Consider the following 21,329-nt stretch of genomic DNA (forward strand, 5'->3'; position numbering starts at 1 on the left):
AGGGTAAATTGACAACGTTATAACTTCTCCTCGCTGCACTTATAGAAGTCTCCTCCATGATTGTGTTGAGGTATTTCTTTCATGACTGCTAGGGCAGCATTAGGGCTTCTTCATTAGGTCAACATTAGGGCTTTATTAGGTCAGCATTAGATCTTCTCCATTAGGGTAGAGTAGAGCCTAGGGAACTCCCTCTAGATCTCTCCTTCATCAAAACCCAAAACAGAAATGAAGAGAGATCAAAAGAGTGTGTGAAAATGACTTGAAGGTCACCTCTATTTATAGTAAAACGTGGAGGACAAGTTGGGTTAATTTTGTTGTTGGCTGACCTTGACGAATTGTCACATAACACAAATAAATTCATATCTCCATGAATATATATTGGAATCGAATGATATTTAGATCAATCCTACACCTTTCGATGAGAGGAATCTAAGAAAAGTATCAGCTTCCATGAATAAGATGACCCACATGGAGTTTGGCCCTAGTTGCCAATTTTAACTCCCATAAGTAGTACAACTTAGAAACAAACCCCTATTCAAAATTTATTTCCATTGGTTGTTTGCATCCTGAATTTGGCTAGCCTTGTAGAGGTCATATATCATAGATCATAGATCAAATTGCCAGTTCTGCAGTTTGAAATAAGCCATTTGGAAGGATATGAAAATAATAATTGGTTTTTTATGTGAGAACCATTGCAACGAAACATCTTTTTCTTGTTTCTATCTGGAGCCTTTTCTTTGTAATATTGTAGACATTTACTCAGACATCCATAGTAGTAAGGCTTCAGCATGCCCCCTAATTTTGATCATCAATAGTCACAAGGTTATCTACATGGTAAAATTTCATGTTGGTATGTTGTGATAAACACAATGCTTAACAACATTCTTCATGTTTTATAGTGATAAAAATACTTTTGTAATTTTTTTTGTGAAACGGATTACACTTTAACTTTTCTTACATTATATTCTGTAAATTTGACAGGTTGAGCTTCAATATATGCATGATTATGTAGGGGTCAGTACAAGAATTGTATTGACACCATCTCCAATAACACATTTCTCAGGAGTAATTGGAAACGAGAGTCTTTTTGTAGGGGATGAAGTTTCTTTGTACATTGCATTAGGAAACTTCTTGAAATATGATGAAGGCTTGAGTATTTCAAAGCTTGATTTTGTTTCTTCTTTGACCTTGTAAGACATGTTCCTTTCCATTCTTGTAAACTAAAATAGTGAATTTAAGTGGGTTTTTTTGGTAAAATTTAAGGGAAATTGCAAATTTTTTTATGAAGCATTGCATAGAAAGTTTTTTGGTGTCATACTAAAAGTGACTCATGCTTTGTAGAACTGGTAAGGGTGATACCTTGAAGGCATCTCACTTGCACACTGCTAGTCCTCTGAAAAAGACTGTTGTTGGAGTAGAGATATCACATATATTTTCAAGGAACAAGAATATGTTCACCATAGGCACTCAACATGCTTTGGACCCACCAACAAAAATTAAGGGGGGGCTCAATAATTATGGAACGAAAACTACACTACTTCAACATGAGTAGAGGCCTAAAAGTTTTGTTACTCTTTCTAGTGAGGTGGACACTGAATCCTTTCACAACCATGAAAATGTGGGGTTATCTTTGGTTTTGAAGGCTTGAAGTATCTGTCATGGATATGCACTATTTGGTACAGATTTAAGCGAAGATCTGTGCCAAATTCTGATTGGAATTTTTTGAGTTTTTCCTTTCAGAATAATTATTTTAGTTCATGTGTTTTCTTTTGAGGCACAAAGTAGCTCAACGCTCTTGAAAATGGGTGTTGCCAAACATGGTTGGCCGGAGCTTCAATATGGTTGCAAAGTTGTGAAACATTTTTGGTTTTAGGTAATGGTAAGATTATTAACCGAGCTCTTCATTATTTGATATGGGCGGGGTTTGTTTAGTCCCTTCATTTCATATTGTTTCAACATTTGGATGAGGGCTTAAACCTTCCCATTTTGATTGAATTAATAATTTGAGGGTGTGTTGGCTTACCCAAATTTGCTGTGGACATCAGTTAGCATCAATGCTCGACCTTCAACTGATCCAATTGGTTGTCTTTTTCTGCAAGAAAAGGAGTTGGCACTACTATGTGTGTAACACATTCATTTTTAGACAACAATATTTTTTTGTTGGGACTGATATTAACACCATAGTTAATATTTCTTCTTTATTTCCATATGATATTCAAAGTTGATTTAATGTACTTTTGCATAGGTGTATTCAAGTGCCATAGAAAAGTCTGAAGAAGTATCTTTCTTTGAATCATACGAGGCCACACATTCCATGCATGACTTGATGGCTACAATAGAAAATGTATTTTTCCTTACAGTTCATAATCTTGTGATATTCTTTTTTTGCAGTTGGAAAATGGAAATTTGTTAATGAATTGGGTTCTACCTTTTCTTAGAGGAAATGGTCAAGGGTATCTCTTCCATTACATTCATCCAAGATTGCATCTTTCCTCGTCTCTTGAGATATGCCATAACCATGGGCCATCAAGGTTTCTAAGACTTCCACCCACTTTTTTATGGGGTAGATAACTCCGTTGGCCACATTAAATTCATCCAATACTTGTATCTTTCCTTGTTTGTTGAGACAGACCACAACCATGGGTCATCAAGGTTGTTAAGACTTCCACCCACTTTTGGATGAGGTAGATAACTTCATTGGCCATATTAATTTAGTAACATGTCTTTGGGTGGCTTTGAACCCAGTTTTGTGCACTGAAAGTGCTTTGATTTAACCACTTGACCACAACCCACCTAAGAGGATTTTGAGTAGTTCGCTTCAATTTGTTTTAATATACAATTTAACTGTTTATTTACTGGATAAATTGTGAGACTCTTGTGAAAATATCCTTGACAGATCCTGGGTGAGGACCAGATCCAGGTTTACCATGTCAGAACCTAGGTTCATTAAGATGACGACCTTGGTTTGAAGATATCCACCATACAAACTAGGACCACCCATATTTATCATTGTCATCTCTCTTTTATCATCAAGACTAAAATACTGAGGAGATGTAACCCATGGAGGCCCATGGTAGTCATTGCAATGCAATTTATTAGAATACATGCCATGTCCACAAGTTTTTATATTTAATCTCTGCATCCAATGTGGCCATTTCTTATTATGATATTTACCACATCCGAAAATGGCATCATTCACATCATTTTGAAGAAGTCTACAAAGGTCAACATAATTTTTTTCACATTTACAACTTCCCTCACATTTGTTGGTTCTTGAAGCTCGAGCACTTTCATAACAAAAATAGGCAAAGTCAAGCAGCAAAAATGGTCCACTCTCTTTTCATCTGCTGATATTAGAATGAAGTTTTATTAGAGGCACTGTTTGCTTTTTGTTTGTTTGTTTTGGTTAGAAAAGGGTTTGCTCTTGGTTTTATGTGACTTTTAATTTATCATATGTAGCATGTTGATAAATGGGAAAGGATCATTTGTGACATTTTTCTTGTAGAAATTTATGTTGAATGAAAGGATACCGAGTTTAACCAAGCTACAATGTGCTTTGGTAATGGCAGAGGAACATCTTAAAAATTTACCTAAGAATACACCATATACAGAGTTTGAACATAAGTAATATATGGATTTTTCTTTTGTAGATATGTTCTCTTTTATACCCAATATATCATAGCAAGAAAATTATATTGTAGAAATTGTTTGAGGACCTCATTGAGGTCGATTTTTCTGATGTCATGCTTGATTGGTACCTGCTCATATGTCAGGAAAAATTTAAATATGAATTAATATGTTCTTGAAACAAATCAAGTTCAACTTTTATAGATAGAAAAGATAAAAACACATGTCAATGTCTTTGTTTGATTGTTACTTGACTCTGTTGTGGGCATGCTACAGGAAATGTGATTCAAAAAGTATGGGGAGACAATGTAGATCATGTATTGGATATGATTCATTTGATGTTGGAGGTCATCTAGGCACCTGAGCCATCGACTTTGAAAATGTTTCTAGTAGGGATTCCTATGGTTTTTAATCTTGTGATTCTTTCACCTCATGGTTATTTTGGGAAAGAAAATGTTTTAAGAATACCAGACAAGACATGAACAGATAGGTAAACAATTTTTTTATAATTGCAATGTCCATTCCATGATGTCCTCTCTTTATTCTTTGATTGTATTTTGAATGTTTCTTATGATTTTTTTTTGTATTCTAACTATGAAATTGAAAACACTTGGTATCATGTCAATTTAAACAACAGCCAAAGCTTGAAGATGAAATTAGTATTACATGATATTGATTGGAATCCTTATAAATATTTTGTGTTAAAATATTTTCATGACTATCAGAAAAGTTTACTTTCATGTTTTTATTTGAGCACATGTTGTTTATATACTTGACCAAGTTCATGCATTAGAAAATGAAATGTTATTGCGAATAAAATGACAAGGATTAAACGTAACATCTTAGATTATTTGTTTTCACAAGTTACCTACAACTTGAACTTTTTACCGTGTAACTTAGTTGGCATGATTGTGCTTAAGCTTTTCCTGAAGGTTAAATAATAAGTTACTAAGGTGTTATTTTGTATGGTGACATTTTATTTGTTTTATTTATACAGGTCATCTGGCCACATTATAGTGGCCACTATTGCCCAACTGAAGAAAACTTGTTCGATTTTCTTGCTTGTATGGGGAAAATGGATTTGACATTACCGATGTTGAGGTATATGTCATATAAACTCTTTATAGTCTACTTTAGTTTATATTTTATTGTTCATTGTATTTCATGTCTTACACTCTACATTGTATCTTCTTTAGTTTTCAAAAAATGAACTCTGTATTGATGCTAAGAAGGAGGAATTGAAGAAAGAGGGTGAGATCAATAACACTAGAGTGAAAAATGCAAAAAGAGAGAGAGAAGAGAACCGATCTAGTGGTATTCTTAGATTCAATATCCCATATAAGAAACACACATAGAGACTGATGGTCAAGTATTCAGAGTTGGTGAATTCACCTGTAATGCCTTGACAACACAATGATAATGTTTTGAAGTGATGAAACATCATTTCATGTGTAAATTGTAGTTCAAACAATATTAAGTTGGAAACTCATATTGTAATACTTTAACATTTCATATAATATAATTTATGTGGTTGATATTATTTATAGATGCACTTGATATTGTTTAGTATTGTAATTAACATATGAAACTCTGTGTTTTCATATTAGATGAACATGCACATTGTATGACATTTTTAAAATTTAGTTGCAAAATCATACTAATTAATTTATGTTGATTAATAATGAACACATAAAATCAATCTAAAACTACTAAATTAGTAGTTTATATTGATTAATGATGAACACAAATAAAATGAATATATGACTAAATTAGTCATTTATAATGATTATTAATGAAAGTAAATGAAATGAATATAAACTACTAAATTAGTCATTTATATAATAAATATGAAACTACAAAAAAAATGACTACTGCAAATGGTAAATTTGTGATTCCAAAGGACGACTAAATTTTCCATATATATGACTATTAGTAGCTAATTTACAGTATCTTATAACACGAACAAAATTTAGTCATATTTCTCTGGTAATTAATTGGTTCCAAATGATGACTAAAATTTGCATATATATGACTATTAGTAGTTAATTTACAATATCTTATAACACAACCAACATTTTGGTCATATTTCTTTGGTTATTAATTGGTTTTCTTGGGTGACCATATAGTAATATATTTTGTTTTATATTTGGTCATTAATTGTGGCAATTAATGACTAAATTAATGACCAAATTTATGACTAAATATACTACTAGAAGATAAAATTAAGACAACCAATTAATGACTGAGCTAAAAACGACTAAAAGTTGGTTGCATTATAAGATACTGTAAATTAGGTACTACTGGTCACCGACTGAAAAATGGTCGTTTATATGAAAATTTTAGTGGTTTTTTTAGTAATTAGTTAGTCATTTTGTACTAGTGACTTGACACACTCTACAAAACTTATGATATATGGAAAGTTCCGATGAGGAGCAGATGCGATATTCTATTAAATCATTGTGATAAAGCCCATTGTATATGTAACCATATCAAAGATCAGAATATTAGATCTTATCAAATATTTTAGATGGGTGTCATTCCAAAAGTTCTGATATACAAACGAATGTGATATCACAATTAACTAAATATTAAATGAAATCAGGTCTGGCATATCGGAGATTGGTACATAGTGGAAGTCAGAGGGGGAGGAACATTGAATTATCAACGATCGGAGAGAAAACCATATCGAAGATCGACGATCAAAGGGATATGATTATCAAATATCTAAGAGTGAAGGGATTGGCATATCAACGATGGAGATCATATCGGAGGTCAAATCATGAGGTTATATTGCTTATGAAAGATCAAAGGGAGTGTTGCTTCAAAGCTTTTAAAATCTTGCTCAGTTGAAAATGTCTAATCACCAACACTTAGCAGAAGAACTAATGATGTGGTAGGTGGATCCTCCCGTCGATTATATTATAATATGGTCGAAATTTGGTTTATAATATGTTTTTTTTCAATATTTCATATTAAAATGATCATTTCCATATGTTATACCATGAGCTTGGCCTCGGGGGTTATTTATTATTTCTTCCTAATTAATTAAAATTTAAAAAAATATATTAATCAAAGAAACTTAAATAAAACAAAATTATGATAAAAGAAATAAAAGGGTCCCCATAGTTATTAGGATAATAATAAAGTCAAAATGGGGGTGTTATGTTTTTTACCACAATAGTATGGAAAACGAAAACCATAGAATCTGAGAATTGTGGTTTAACTTTATATGCAAAAGATGAAGGAAATTTGTGGTACATTGATAGTGGATGTTCAAAACATATGACTGGTGATAAATATAAGTTTATGTCCTTTAATGAAATAAATAAAGAAAAGAACGTAAGATTTGGAAATAACTCACCTGCTGCTATCAGATGAAAAGGAATTGTTTCACTGAAAGAAAAGGCTAAAGATGGAAATGTTTTGTTTGTTTATGGATTAAAACATAACTTATTAAGTGCTAGTCAATGAAATCTCGATACATGTAAGATCATCATAAATGGAACGAGAACTATAGGTAATGTCTATGTCTTGGAAGGAGGTTTATAACACTGTTACTTAAGAAAATAAAAAGAAATTTGGCTCTACCACAAAATATTGGGACACCTAAGCTTTAGTGAACTACATAAGTAAAGTATAATGGGAGAAGTTCACGACTTGCCTAGCATCTCTCTACTAGAAAGTACCATATGCAAATCATGTCAATTTAGTAAGCATACGAGGGTGCATTTTAATGGAAAAGAAGGTACTTCAAGTCAACCACTTGAACTTATTCATACTGATTTGTGTTGTCCTATGAGAAAGAAGTCTCCTTGAGCGGAACAATACTTCATATTATTCATTGATGATTTTACTTATATGTGTTGGATTGGCTTATTAAAACATAAAGATTAAGCATTTCATAAATTTAAAGTCTTCAAAGCTCTAGTAGAAAATGAGTTAGATTTAAAAATAAAATGTCTTAGATCTGATAGAGGAGAATTTATATTAGATGAGTTTTTTGACTTTTGTGAACATCATGGAATCAAGAGGTAGTTTTCTATAGCTAAAAGTCCTCAACAAAATGAAATGGTAGGAAGAAGGAATAGACCAATCCAACAAATGGCACGTGTCATGCTTCATGAGTCTGGAACACCTCATACCTTCTAGGAGAAAGCAACACATACAACAATAAATATCCTCAACAAAGCTCATATTCAGGTAAACAATGACAAAACCCCTCATGAACTATGGTTTGGTAAATCTCCACCTGACAAACATTTTAAAGTCTTAAGAAGTAAATGTTACATAAAGAATAATGATGATAAACTTGGAAAATTGGAAGCTAGAGCTTATGAAGGAATTATCCTTGGATACTCCTCTAGAAGCAAAGGATATAAATGCTACAATAAAATACTTCAAAACATTGTTGAATGCATTGATGTTGTGATTGATGAAGTGTCCACAGGGAAAAAAAGGAAGCACCAACATATGACGAAGACACTCCTACGAAAATCCAAAAGGATGTTGGAGAAAGAATCAATGAAGCATTAGAAGAAGGAATCGATTGTATAGAAAAGACTAGACATCAAGGTATGTTTAGAAAAATCATCTAGAATCTCAAATTCTAGGTGATAAGGAAGCTGGAGTAAAAACTAGAAGAACTCTTGTTCGAACTTCTAGTTATCTAGATTTATTATCCACAATTGAACCACAAAATATAAATCAATCTAGAAAAGATGAATGTTGGGTTAAGGCTATGGATGAAGAACTTGACCAAATATAAAATATCCATACATGGGAATTAGTAACAAGGCCTCATGATAATAATGTTATTGGGACAAAATGGGTATTAAAAAACAAACTAAATGAAAATGGAGAGGTAATTAGAAACAAAGCAAGACTTGTATGCAAACGCTATGCCTAATAAGAAGGAATAGACTTTGAAGAAACACTTGCACCTATAGCCAGGATTGAAGCCATAAGAATGTTCCTTTCATTTTCAAGCTTTCATAACTTTAAAGTATATCAAATGGATGTTAAATCTTCATTTCCGAATGGGGAACTTGAAGAAGTTTATATTGAGCAACCTGAAGGGTTCATTCTAAGAAATGATAAAAACATTTTTTGAAAAATAAAGAAGGAATTATATGGGCTAAAACAAGATCCTCATGCATGGTATTATTGCCTTGACAAATATCTTCGACAACAAAGTTTCACTAAGGGATCTACAGATATAAATCTATATATAAAGATGGATGATGGTAAATTTTTAATAGTTGTTGTTTACGTAGATGACATCATATTTGGAATTAATGAAGATTCTATGATTCAAATGATTTCCTCAATCATGCACCAGTAATCTGAAATGTCATTACTTGGTGAACTAACATACTTTCTTGGTCTTCAAGTTCCATAAGCAAAAAATAAAATCTTTCTCTCACAAACTAGGTACCTCAAGCAGATGTTAACAAAGTATGTAATGGAAGACTCCAAACTTGTATGCACACTAATGGTAACAAGTTGTAACCTCAATTCACATTATTATTCTCCCTTAGTAAATCAACCGGACTGGGAGATTTCTCGACCTTACAGGCACAAGACCAAACATCATACATGTTGTTGGGATTGTTTGACGATTTCAAGAAAATCTTAAATAAACTAATCTCCATGCAGTCAAGAGATTAGTTAAGTACATACAAGGAACTAAAGATTATGGTCTATGGTATCCCAAAAAAGGAATGTTTTCTCTTCATGCTTACGCAGATGCAGATTGGGCAGGTAATGTTGATGATTAGAAAAGTATGAGTCAAGGATCATTATATTTGGGACCTTGATTGTTATCATGGTTCAACCAAAAACAAAGCTCCATTGCTTTATCTACTGCTGAGGCTGAATATGTTGTTGTTTCATCCTATTGTACTCAAATTCTATGGATGATGAAAACATTACAATATACTCAAATCAACTTTTATCAACCTATTATTTTGTGTGATAATAATAGTGCCATAAGTATTTCTAAAAATCTTGTCGTGCACTAAAAATCCAACCATATTTCAATAAAATATCACTTTTGGAGAGAACAGGTACATTAAAAAAAGTCAAACTGGAGGATGTTCCCTCAAAGAAACAAGTTGCAAATATATTTACAAATCCTCTTCCACAAGATTCCTTTGAATATCTCAGACAGAAACTTGGAGTGGTCTTTGCTTCATCACTTCATTAATTATTCTGAGAGAACTTTCATATTCAAGGGGAGAAATACATATGTTTTTTTGGTGATGTTTCCCATGGTTGTTTTGATATTCATGTTTCTTATATTACTGATAATACATATGATGTAGTAATAATGAACATGTACAGACATTGTTGGCTTAGAGGGAGATGTGGTTATGAAAAAACCAACAATTTTCTTTTTGTACGCACATATTATGAAGGACAATCATGTACATACATGATTTATGACCTAAATAGTCACGTATATTTCTATATGATGAAGAAATAGTGAGGTAGATTTGGGGAAAGGCTCTGATATGCTTCAGACATTTAATATTTGGAATTTTTTTCCTAATGTTGATTGGTGCTACTTAGAAGTGATGTTGCCTTATGATGGTTTATGAGTTGTTGCAATATGACATTGATGCTTTGATGAACTTACTTATTGATGAAGATACTTTTATGGCAAAGGTTAATGTGATTAGATATGACAGTGGACAATTGACATATGTTCAGGGGGAGCCATGCTTCTAATAGTGCATTGTTGGCATTGTGATTTCTTTAGCATATTGGATAGGAATACATCATGGATGATGGTGCTAAAGACACATATGTTGGTGAATTTTTTTCACACTTAATAGTTGTTCATGAGTTTGATGGTCTTATTGAGGTATTTTGTTTTGGTTTTAAATGCCATATCTCTCTTGATGGTCATGTAAAGACCTATGTTATAAATCATTGTAAAATTCAGTCATGTAATCCCATCATTTTTGGCATGTGATGTAACCTAACTGTGTTAGGTAATAAATGTAAATGTGAGTTATTCATAGACTCATGTACTTATTTTTATATCTTTAGGAAATTCAGCATGTGCTTAGGGGGAGCATGGTCAGTAGTCAGTGTTCATACTCAGCAAATCAGATCTACAATGCTCATGTCAACAAGGGGAGAGAAGCCTTCATTCAAAATTGGTCAGCCCTTTGCCCTTGATGTCAAAAGGGGGAGAATCTTGGTGTTTGGAGATTGTTTGGTGCTTTGGGAGAGAAAATTGGTATATCTACATATGTGTTTACAAGTATCTATAGGTGTTGATGACCAAACACCAAACTAGTTGCCATCAAGTCCAAAGGGGGAGATTGTTGACATTATGAAAAATGTGTTGTCCTTGATGGAAACCTACTTAATAAAGATTTCAACATGATAAGTAGTCAGGGAAGATTGGAAGGAATATCAGTTTATAAACAGAGGAATGATAAAGATGATGTTTTAAGAAGTATATGCAGGTAATGTTATGTGTACATACGCAGGTATGGTGAAGAAAGTTTGTGTACAATTTTCACACCATGTTATTCTAAATACTATGGGTCTTTACCATGGTATGTGCACATAGTAATGGGCACGACAATGGATATTTCATCCCATCAAATAATACCATCAACATAACTACAAAATTGGCTTAAGGTATTGGCTAAGGCCCAAGCTATATAAGGAGATGGAGATCAAAGTAATAGGTGTGCATGAATTTGGTTTTTGATGATTGGTTTGATCTAAAATGAGTGTGCACCAAGGAGTATGATGATGGATCACATCAATTTGATATGAAATGGCTTTATATAATTATAATATACTTATGGTTTGATAAATTTGTGATGATGATTTTATGATATATATCTATTATGGTGTGTGCCGATATTTGGGTTTGATAGGTGTTCCAATGTGCAACGAAGGTTTGACTCAGTAGTTACAGATTTGTATGTAGGTATTCTTTAGAAAAATTATGTACATATGCAGATTTGATTATGGATAGTCACGTATACATTCGATAGAATAGATATATCTATATGTGGATGTCAAGTATAAAAGGCACATACATACACGGAAACACTTTATAAGAGTCGTGTATATGTTCAAGGGATTTGTTGTATTAGATGATGAAAATGGTTGATATATTATGTTATTTTTGTTGCTTATTGTCGATGAAGTCTCTTATAATTATCTGTATTTGATAGTACTGTTTGGCCTGAATTGATTATGAAGTAAAGTATTGACTTGTGATGATGCTGCTATATGCTAATATGTACTTGGTTCAGTGATTTTTTATTGGCTTCAGTATCTTCTTGGGTGATTGATTCAATTGTACATTAATAGAGATTAAAATATCGATATTTTAAGATCTGTATGCAAGTATGCTGCAGGGAAAACACGTACATGCACAGGTATGAGTAAGAATAGTAGTGTGTATATTCTGACATGTTTTTAGGTAGATTTTGCATTGACAGAATATAGTTTCATTAATGAACAATATGTGGTATGGTATTCTGATGAATGGGTATACAGTGATATAAGTTGTCCTAGCTATTTTGAACTAGTTATTTCTATGTTTGACCTAGGGATACAATTGGTTCAGTGATTAAGTGACTTGGTACAATGTTGGTTTCAATATTATTGTATGGTATTTGGAATGGATCTAGTTTGAAACTTTCTGAAAAATGATCCACAAAGAACAAAGGATAAGTGGGTTGTAGCTCCCTTTCAGTAGAAGTTAGAAAACGAGAGAAGGTTGTAACTTTTTGCAGGTGGGTTTACAAGTTTATAAGAAATTTCTCTTTATAATAAAACAAGAAGAAAAATATGATAAAAATGGAGTTTTTTCCCACATTGGGTTTCCACCTAAAAATATTGGTGTTCATGTGTTGCTTATGTGTAATGACTTATTATGTTCTTACTACACATGGTTATTTTTAATTAATTTTTAATAAAGTATTAATATACTGGTTCTAGTTACACAAATGATGAATTAACTAAAAAAATTAGTGAACTAAATATACGCTACTTGTCTTCATCACAGTTGTGTGGATATGTAAGTTTACTTCATAACAATCATGTACATAAATTTGAATAAGAAAATAAAAGTTTAAGTAGTTTAAAGTACTGAGTCACACCCCCATTGTCGGTATTTTTCCTAACACCTGCATGTGACTGTGGGCCCAGGTCACTGAAAAAGAATTCCAACTCAGGTTTTGGGCACTCAGAGTGGTTGTTTGGCTCCTAGGTGTCTTGTAGCTTTTGAGGAAGGTTAGTAGGGATCCAGTTTGTCAATTCCAGTTCCTTAACTACACTTAGGAGGTTGAGTCATGTCATAGTAGCTCTTAGCTCACATCTACCCTTGCATATGGGTGAAGGTGGGTAAATATTTGAGGGGTGGTTATAGTAGCTCAACTCTAAATGTCTTAATGAGCTTCTTAGTACAAATGGAATTGAGCCTATCCTTTTTATTTCCTCTTGTGGTAGTGGGATGAACACACATTATGAGTTTTCCCCTACCTACCATACACACATTTCCTTTCTTGGACCATTGACCTCCACTCATCGTAATTATCAACCCCCTTGTTTTGAATTTTTCTCATTTCATGGAGGGTGAGTGAACTGCATTTTACCTATCCAAGGGTGGCGAAGTTCACTAGCCACCTCTAGCCTATAAAATTCATCCCTCATCAATTAAAAACACTTTGAACCATTACATTCTTAAAGCAAGAGTTGAGGAGTGTCATACTTGAGCCTACTTGGTGATGTCAAGTTGTTATTGATGCTTGCATGTTTCTTCAGTGATTAATCTACTAACCTATGGAGGTGATATATTGTTGAGTGTGGAACATGATTATTTAGAGGTCTTTGTTTCAGCCGGCTGTATACCTCCGGAAGTTTGTACACCCCTCCACGCGGGGTGGGGGGTGTGGGGGGGACTTGTCCCCCCCGTGGGGGTTCGGGGGGGCTGATCCCCCCTGGCTGGGGGGTCCAGGGGCCAACGGTCCCCCGGCAAGGGTTTCGGGGGCAACACCCCCGAAGCTAAAAACAGATGTAAAATTGCCTTGTAAAAGTATAATAATTTCTAGTCAATTTGGGTCGTTCATTAGGTGGATGATCTGACTGTATAACTTATGTTTAGTTTACGGTTTTTTTGCCCTAGAAGGAAATCCCTATCTTTATATGAGGGCATTGTATTGAGGCTATGTAATAGATGTGTATTCTTCAAGCGAGAAACGAAGAGGTGAGACTGTGAGAGAAAACAGTGGATATTACAGCGGATCTATTGTAGGTTGTGTCTCTTCATTTTGCTAGATAATAGAAAGGAAGGACTAACTGTTTGGGGTGGATGTAGCCCAAACTGGGTGAACCACGTATATCTGTGTCTCTTTGGTTTTATGCATTTTTTGTGTTTATATTTATGTAATATTCTATGTGTTCCATTGCTCTATAATATATAATTTTCTAACATATATTTCATGTTAATTTCTTATGCACTAGTTCTTCCCTGCACAAAACATATTTTTTATGAATATTTTCTGATAGGTGCCCTACCGAGTGAAGTCTTCTGATGCTGGTTCAAGTATCGATATGATGTTATTGGAGGTTATCAATGATCCTATAGTTTCTCCTCGAGAGTTTTGTGGGGTCCTGAAATCTCAAATATGGTCTCTTGATTCTTCAAGATGGCTAAGGTTTCATTATGGAGCTATCAGGTGTCTTTAACTATGGTTTTGTATGGGTTTTGCAAGTTGATACAAGATTGGATCCTTTCCTGTAACAGTCACACAAATATTTCCAAAATAAAAATTTTCTTCATTAAATACAATCATAAGCTTGTATAATTCTTAGTGAGCTTATTGACAGGGATTGGAAACTATGATGGTGGTGAAAACTTGACAAATTTGTGAAAATGTTTTTTTTTTTTTTTTTTTTTTTTTTTTTAAGAACGATGAAGTTTTGAAATGAAAAATGGTTAAATGATGTGGATGAAAGATGATGGAGGTTTGGTGAACCTCTCCTTTCATTCCCCCAAGAAAAAAATAATATCTAGCCCCTTTTCCTACGTTGATCTCAATCTAGTAACTATTCTAGTCAATCTTGTATTAGTTCATGAAAATCTTGTAGCGTTGCAAAGTTGAGGCAGAATTGAGTGAGACGGGTTGCTTGATGATGGAGGAATGTAGGGAGATGGATGGATTAATGACTTACATGCAGTAGGCTAGCTTGGGAGGTGCAAAAGTGGGATGTCGATGCCATGCTTCCTTTGACTTTTGTTCTTTGACCATTATTGGAACCCTGCAAAACAAATTGTTAGAATAACTAATGTAAGGGATCCTTTGCTTTTGTCCTGCTTTCTCCTTTTTTTTTTTTCTCAGACATATAGGTTTCCTCTAAAGAGGTTTTTAATGTGTAGGCCCACCCCAAGTGTCTCAAAGGAGGTTTTAAGCTAGGGATATTTTATTTATTTTTCTATTTTCTTCTCTTTGGCTGCCTCATGGAGGTTAATAACCGTAGAGTTGGTCTTAGATACCTCATTGAGGCTTTTATCTAGGCCTTTTATTTTCCTTATTTTTCTTTCTTTTATCTTTTTTTCTTATTTTTAGAATTTTTTTCTTTTCCTTCTTTTGTTGATCAAACCTTGCATGAACTGGGTGTTGTGAAGTCCCAAATTACATTCAACTCCTTACTTATTAAACTAGTAAACTACACTTTTGACATAGGTTTCTTGTATAACTTTAACTGGTAACCCTTAAAAAGCCATGAAATGGCTTCCTTATTAATCGTTCTTAATTGGATATAATCATTCTCGTAACATTTTTCCACTAGATAGGGGCCCAACCACTTTTTCATCAATTCCCCTTTGAAATACTTTAGCCTTGAATCATACAAAAGGGCCTAATCACCCTCTTGTAAGGCTCTCTCCCTAATATGTTTATCATGCCATATCTTCATTTTTAGTTGGACTACCTCATTGTGCATGATAGCCTACAATCTGACCTCATCCAAACCATTGAGCTAGAGTAGTCTTTATTTTTGTGTTGTAATGAGGTCGAAATCCAATCATGTTTCCATCCTCATGGTACTGTACTCATAGTTAATGGACAATGAGGCTTTCTTTCCATAAACATGCTTGAATGGGGTGAATTCAGTGGTGGTATTCCATGTGGAATTGTAGGCCCAAGTGGCCTCTACAAGTTGGTTTGCTAAATCCCTTCTAATGCTACTGACAACCTTAGTCAAAATGTTCTCCAAGGTTTTATTTATGATCTCCACTTACCAATTTTCCTTATGGTGATAGGTAGTGGATTTCATGTGTTTTATGTGATGTTTCTCCATGATGTATTCAACCAAATTTTAGGTGAAATGTTCCTCTTGATTAGTGACCAACTCCCTCAGAAAACCACACTTGTAGAAGATGTTTTCCCTTAGAAATTCAAAATTTGTTTTCTCAGTTGCTACCTTTACCTCCTTTAATTCAACCCACTTGGTCAAGTAATTGGTGCACAAAATGATATACCTCTTTTTCCCAGATGGAGGATGAATGGGCCCAAAGAAATACATTCCCCACTTCTCAAATGGCTCCAAAGTCATTTGAGGTTGCAGGGGTATCTCATCCTTGGGTGTAGGCTTGCCCATCCTTTGGCACTCATCACATCTATAAGTGTATCTCTTTGCATCCTTATGTAGAGTAGGCCATTAGTAGCCAACTTGTAGAACCTTGAAGGTTTTCCTCCTAGTAGCAAAATTGCTCCCATAGGGGTCATCATGACATGCTAAGAGAATGTAAAATACCTTCTCCTCTCCTAGATATCTTCTCAAAATCTGATTTAGCCAAAACTTGAAGATATTTCTTCTAATCCAAGTGAAATAGGCACTCTTCCTAACAATCTTACTCTTCTCCTTGGAGGATAGATTAGGTGGGAACCACCCATCAACCAAGTAGTTCACTTTAATATCAAACCAAAGAAAGAACAATGATATGGCAAAGAGGTGTTCATATAGAAGTTGATCATCTAACATCTCCTCATTTCCTATAGGTAATGATCAACTATATGAAATGATCATCTATAGGTCTTATCCTAGTCCTCAGGGCTAATCTAAATCTAGTTATACCCACTAAATACATCTAGGAAGGAAAATAATTTCTTCCTTCCAAGGCCATCTAAGACTTGATCAATGAAAGGTAAATGTATATGGTCCTTCTTTGTAGCCTTGTTAAGTTCTTTATAATCAACACAAATCCTACACTTCCAATTCTTCTTTGGTACTATGATAGGGGGGACGCCCACTCATTATTTGAAATAGGGTATGTGAATCATGCATCCAACAACTTTTGCAGTTCTTATTTTCCAATATCCTTAACGATAAGATTCATCCTCCTCTAGGGTTCATGCACATATTTGTATCGCTCCTTAATGTAGATATTGTTAGAGTCCTTTAATAGGAATTAGTAAAATTGGCCTCTAACTATTTATTTTGGTCAGTTTAGCTTATGAATCATTAGGTGTCATAGTCTAAAAGGCTTTCATGTTCATAGGGTCATTTCTCAAACCAATCTAAGGTTGGGAGCACTTTTTGTCTATCAAGCTTATGTAAAATGACCTTGCAGGTGTTTTCTTGAAAAAGTTCTTAGAAGCACCTTTCCAGTGGTATATTCAGTCCTACAAACTAACTTATGGGTCAAAAGCTAGAGAAAATTCATGTTTTCTCTTCAAAAGCCACAAAAAAAGGAAAATGCCTAAGTATGGGTCTCGAATCTTGCATATTGTAGGTTTGGAGAGACCAACTGTGAAGGTCAGAGAAAATCACCGATTAGCGATCGTTAATATCGCAAATCAGTGATCAACGGTTTAAAATCCTACATCCTACAGTTTGGAGGTCTAGAAATCATCACATATTGCATATCATAGCATATAGCGATGTGAGCAACCGGCATATCGGTGGGGTCAGCAATCAGTGCCCACAGGTCACAACGGTGATAACCTTTAAAAATTGCGATATGCGATAAAAGTTTCGGGAATGGGCCTATAGTGTTAATGTGTTGGGAGGGTTGAAAAAAAACTAACAAAGGAATCACTTGAAAAACCAAAGAAAGTTTGGGCCTTTTCTCTCTCCTCCCAAAGGGATGTGTGTTAACAAGAGATTGGAACTGACAAAGGACATGAGACAAACAGAGACTAGATCCGATTAGCTACATGTGGTAGTTAGTCATTGGTTTCGATAAGGTCCACATGGAGGATGATGTCAATAATGATGTGGTCATATCATGGAAACGTGGCAGGAAGATTTGGCATTTTCAGGGGTCATAATAGGCCAAAAATGGGGGACACATGTCACTACTCACAAGTTGACACATGGCAGTGACAGGTGGTGATGTGGCATTGATGACGTCATGTATCATCATTCAATGATCAGAGGATGTGTGTTCCATACCAAATGAAACCGTAGATTAAAGATCACTGGGAGAGGGGCTCCAATAAGGGGGATAGAACATGATCACTTGAAGAGACACAGGACCAGAGGCTTAACACAAAAGGTGATTGGTGATAGGAAATTATTGAAGTTGAAATGTTGTGCACCAAAGTTACACCTACGATTAGGAATTGCCAATTAGAAAAGCTCTTATATAATAATCCTGGGTCTTGCCTCTTCTCATGAAATTAAGAAATGCATAAAGGAGTTTAGGCAAAGGTGTTTAAATCCCTTCCAAAGTGATGAATTTTTACTCCATTGTGTTTTATGGTTTTGATAGTTTGGAAGTGACCTACTAAGCTTGAAGGAGATCGAAAAGGCATGAAGAGAATTTTTAGAAGAATTTTTGGCACCATGGTACTTAGTTCGGGATTTTCCACAGAACTATGGGTAGATGAGGATGAAGATGATTTTTTGAGTTAATGTTGTTCCTGTAATTAATCCGAATCTGGTTGTTTCCATTGATAAAACGCACCTTTGCTCCACTTAGCTGGATGAAATGTAATGTATCTGGCCTTTGGCCGAAATAGTATTTAAAGGCTAAATTATCAATGTAACAAGGATGGAGAATTATTGAGAGCAGGAAGAGGCACTGCATGTGAACATTTTTAATAAAGCTCAGAGCATATTTTCTATTAGTTTCAAATATTCTTGTGTTGTTTGGTCTTAAGTCTATATTTTCCTTGTGTTTAATTAATATCCATTTATGAAATTGTTGTCTTGAATTCATCTTCATATGATCAAGACAATTTTGGATCTAATACATGATAGAATTCTTTATTTATCTTCATGTTTCTTCTGAATATTTGGTTATAAGTTGTGTAACAGAAATTATAGCCTTATGCTCTTTTACATTTAACTGAATATTTATGTGTTCCCACTCATTCTTTGCTATCCTACAACCAACAAATGACTTGAGATATGTGCCTACCTTTCCTCTATTGTCTTCATGGTTCATGCATGCCCTGATGTGCTATAATCCTATGCTTCACTGGACCTCACTCCCAACAAATCCAATCAAATCTTCCATTTTCTACCCTTGATCTTAATACCTAGTCTAAAATACATATCTTATCAGTTTTTCTTGATTGATAGTTGAAACAACGAGAGATCCCTCTCCAAGGTTAGGGGGATTGGACCTTAACCTACAAGTGGTTTGTGGTTACCTTTAGGATCCCTTTCCTCATCCTTAAGGGATTTACATAGTGCTAATAAATATGATGAGTACAAAATAAGGGATGCACCCCTTTCATTTCTTTATAGTCGCAAGAAAAGGCATCAATATATGCCTTATCACAGTGCATAATTTCTCTTGTTCCTCTGTTGAGAGAGAGGGCTTGATATTTAGAGTTTTGGATGGGTTGATTTCCACAACTTTGCATTATATAGATTAAAATAAGTAGATCACAAATCGCTCCATGGATTTTTCTCTAGTTCCTTTAAGGATTTTTCCACTAGTTCATCAATTGGCATGGTAATAATGTTGGGTTGTGTTATATTCCTTCAACAACTAGCTTCCATCGTTAACTGAGGGGTTATAGGGGGGGTCGATCCCACCCTTCATTGCACCGACTACACATCGGGGGGGTCACACAGGAGGTGGCATTCCCCCCTGTATGGGGGGTTTGAGGGGGGTGGTTAGCCCCCCTCTACGGGGTTAGCTGTAATACCAAATGTAGGTTTTAACCTCGAATATAAATTACCTTCATACGAATTCTAAAACACAGAAAATAAACAATAGCGAGAGCATAATAGATAAAAAAAATATACGCATATATTTTCCCCTGGATCCCAAAACCAGGACTACTAGATTGATTTTTCATTATATTCCTTTAAATGTTACAATACACATATATCCATGTTGAAGCATCCAATTCTTGTTGTTTTCTTTCCACAAGGGGCCACAGGAGAGCTTAGTCATTTATTTAGCCCTAAAATGCCCATTATTTCTCTAAACCAAGAGAATTTCTTAGAGCTCACAGATTTTGTCAATGCATCTGTAGTATTCTTCAAAGTGTCCACCTTTAGCAGCAACACCGTTTTGTCTTATATCATATCCCTAACAAAGTGATATTGAACATTAATGTTCTTTGTCTTTGAATGATATGCAGGGTTCTTTGCCAAGAAAATTGCATTTTGGCTATCACAATATATTCTTATAGCTCCTTGTACTAACCCCATACTTGAACACAATCTTTGCAAGCAAACTGCTTCCTTTCTTGTGTGAGTGGTTGCCATGTATGCCTCCATAGTTGATAGTGCCACTACCTCATCCAAATGACTACACCTCCAAATAGGTTAAACACATACCCACTTGTAGATCTTCTCTGATCCAGATCTCTAGCCTAGTCTACATCAACAAAGCCACGAATATCCAAAACTATGTCCAATCCTGGTCTTCCTTGGTAGCACAAACCATAATCACTAGTGCTATGCAAATACCTGAAAACCCGCTTCACTGATGTCCAATGCTCCTTCCCTGGTTTTGACATAAACCTACTCAATACTCCCACTACATGTAAAATGTTTGGTCCAGTAGAGACCATCACATGCATCAGGCTAGTGACTTCACTTGCATACAGAACACGGGACATTTCCTCTTCCCCTTCTTGTGTCTTGGGACACTGTTCAACAGATAAATTTACACCTACAAGAATAGTAACCTTCATCATTTTACTATACTACATATTAAACCTCTGTCTCGACATACTTCCTATGGTTTAACCAGAGCTTCTGCTTTGCCCGATCTCTTTTAATTTCCATGCCCAAAATATAGTTTGCAGCACCAAGATATTTCATGTCAGATTTGGAGGACAATTGGGTCTTCAAATCCTAGATAATTTCTTTGTCATTTCCAATCAGCAACATATCATCCACATACAAGACCAAATAAATAACACGGTCACCAATTAATTTAAAATTCACATAGTGATCTTATTTGCTTCTGGTATAAATGTATCAAATTTCTAGTACCACATCCTTGGTGAATATTTTAACCCATACAAAGACTTTTTTAACTTGCATACTAGTTATTTCTTACCCTTCACCACAAAGCATCAGGTTGCTTCATGTAGATTTCTTCTTCTAGATCCCCATGAAGAAATGCAGTCTTCACATCCATATATTCTCCCTCAAAATCAAAAGCAGTAGCAACAGATAAAATTAATCTAATAGAATCTAACTTGCAACAAGAGAAAAAAATATCACCAAAATCAATTCCCGACACC

The 21,329-nt window shown here is 34.6% G+C and overlaps 1 pseudogene; it reads left to right on the forward strand.

The window, feature by feature from the left end:
• The first annotated feature begins 831 nt into the window (after nucleotides 1-831).
• The window catches only part of LOC149202771 (rhamnogalacturonan I rhamnosyltransferase 1-like), a 34,161-nt pseudogene continuing 13,663 nt past the window's right edge, over nucleotides 832-21,329 (forward strand).

This window comes from Pinus tabuliformis, chromosome 2_1 (assembly GCF_031772625.1).
Source record: "Pinus tabuliformis cultivar Carrire ecotype Pingquan chromosome 2_1, CPIR1, whole genome shotgun sequence".
Classification (NCBI taxonomy): domain Eukaryota; kingdom Viridiplantae; phylum Streptophyta; class Pinopsida; order Pinales; family Pinaceae; genus Pinus; species Pinus tabuliformis.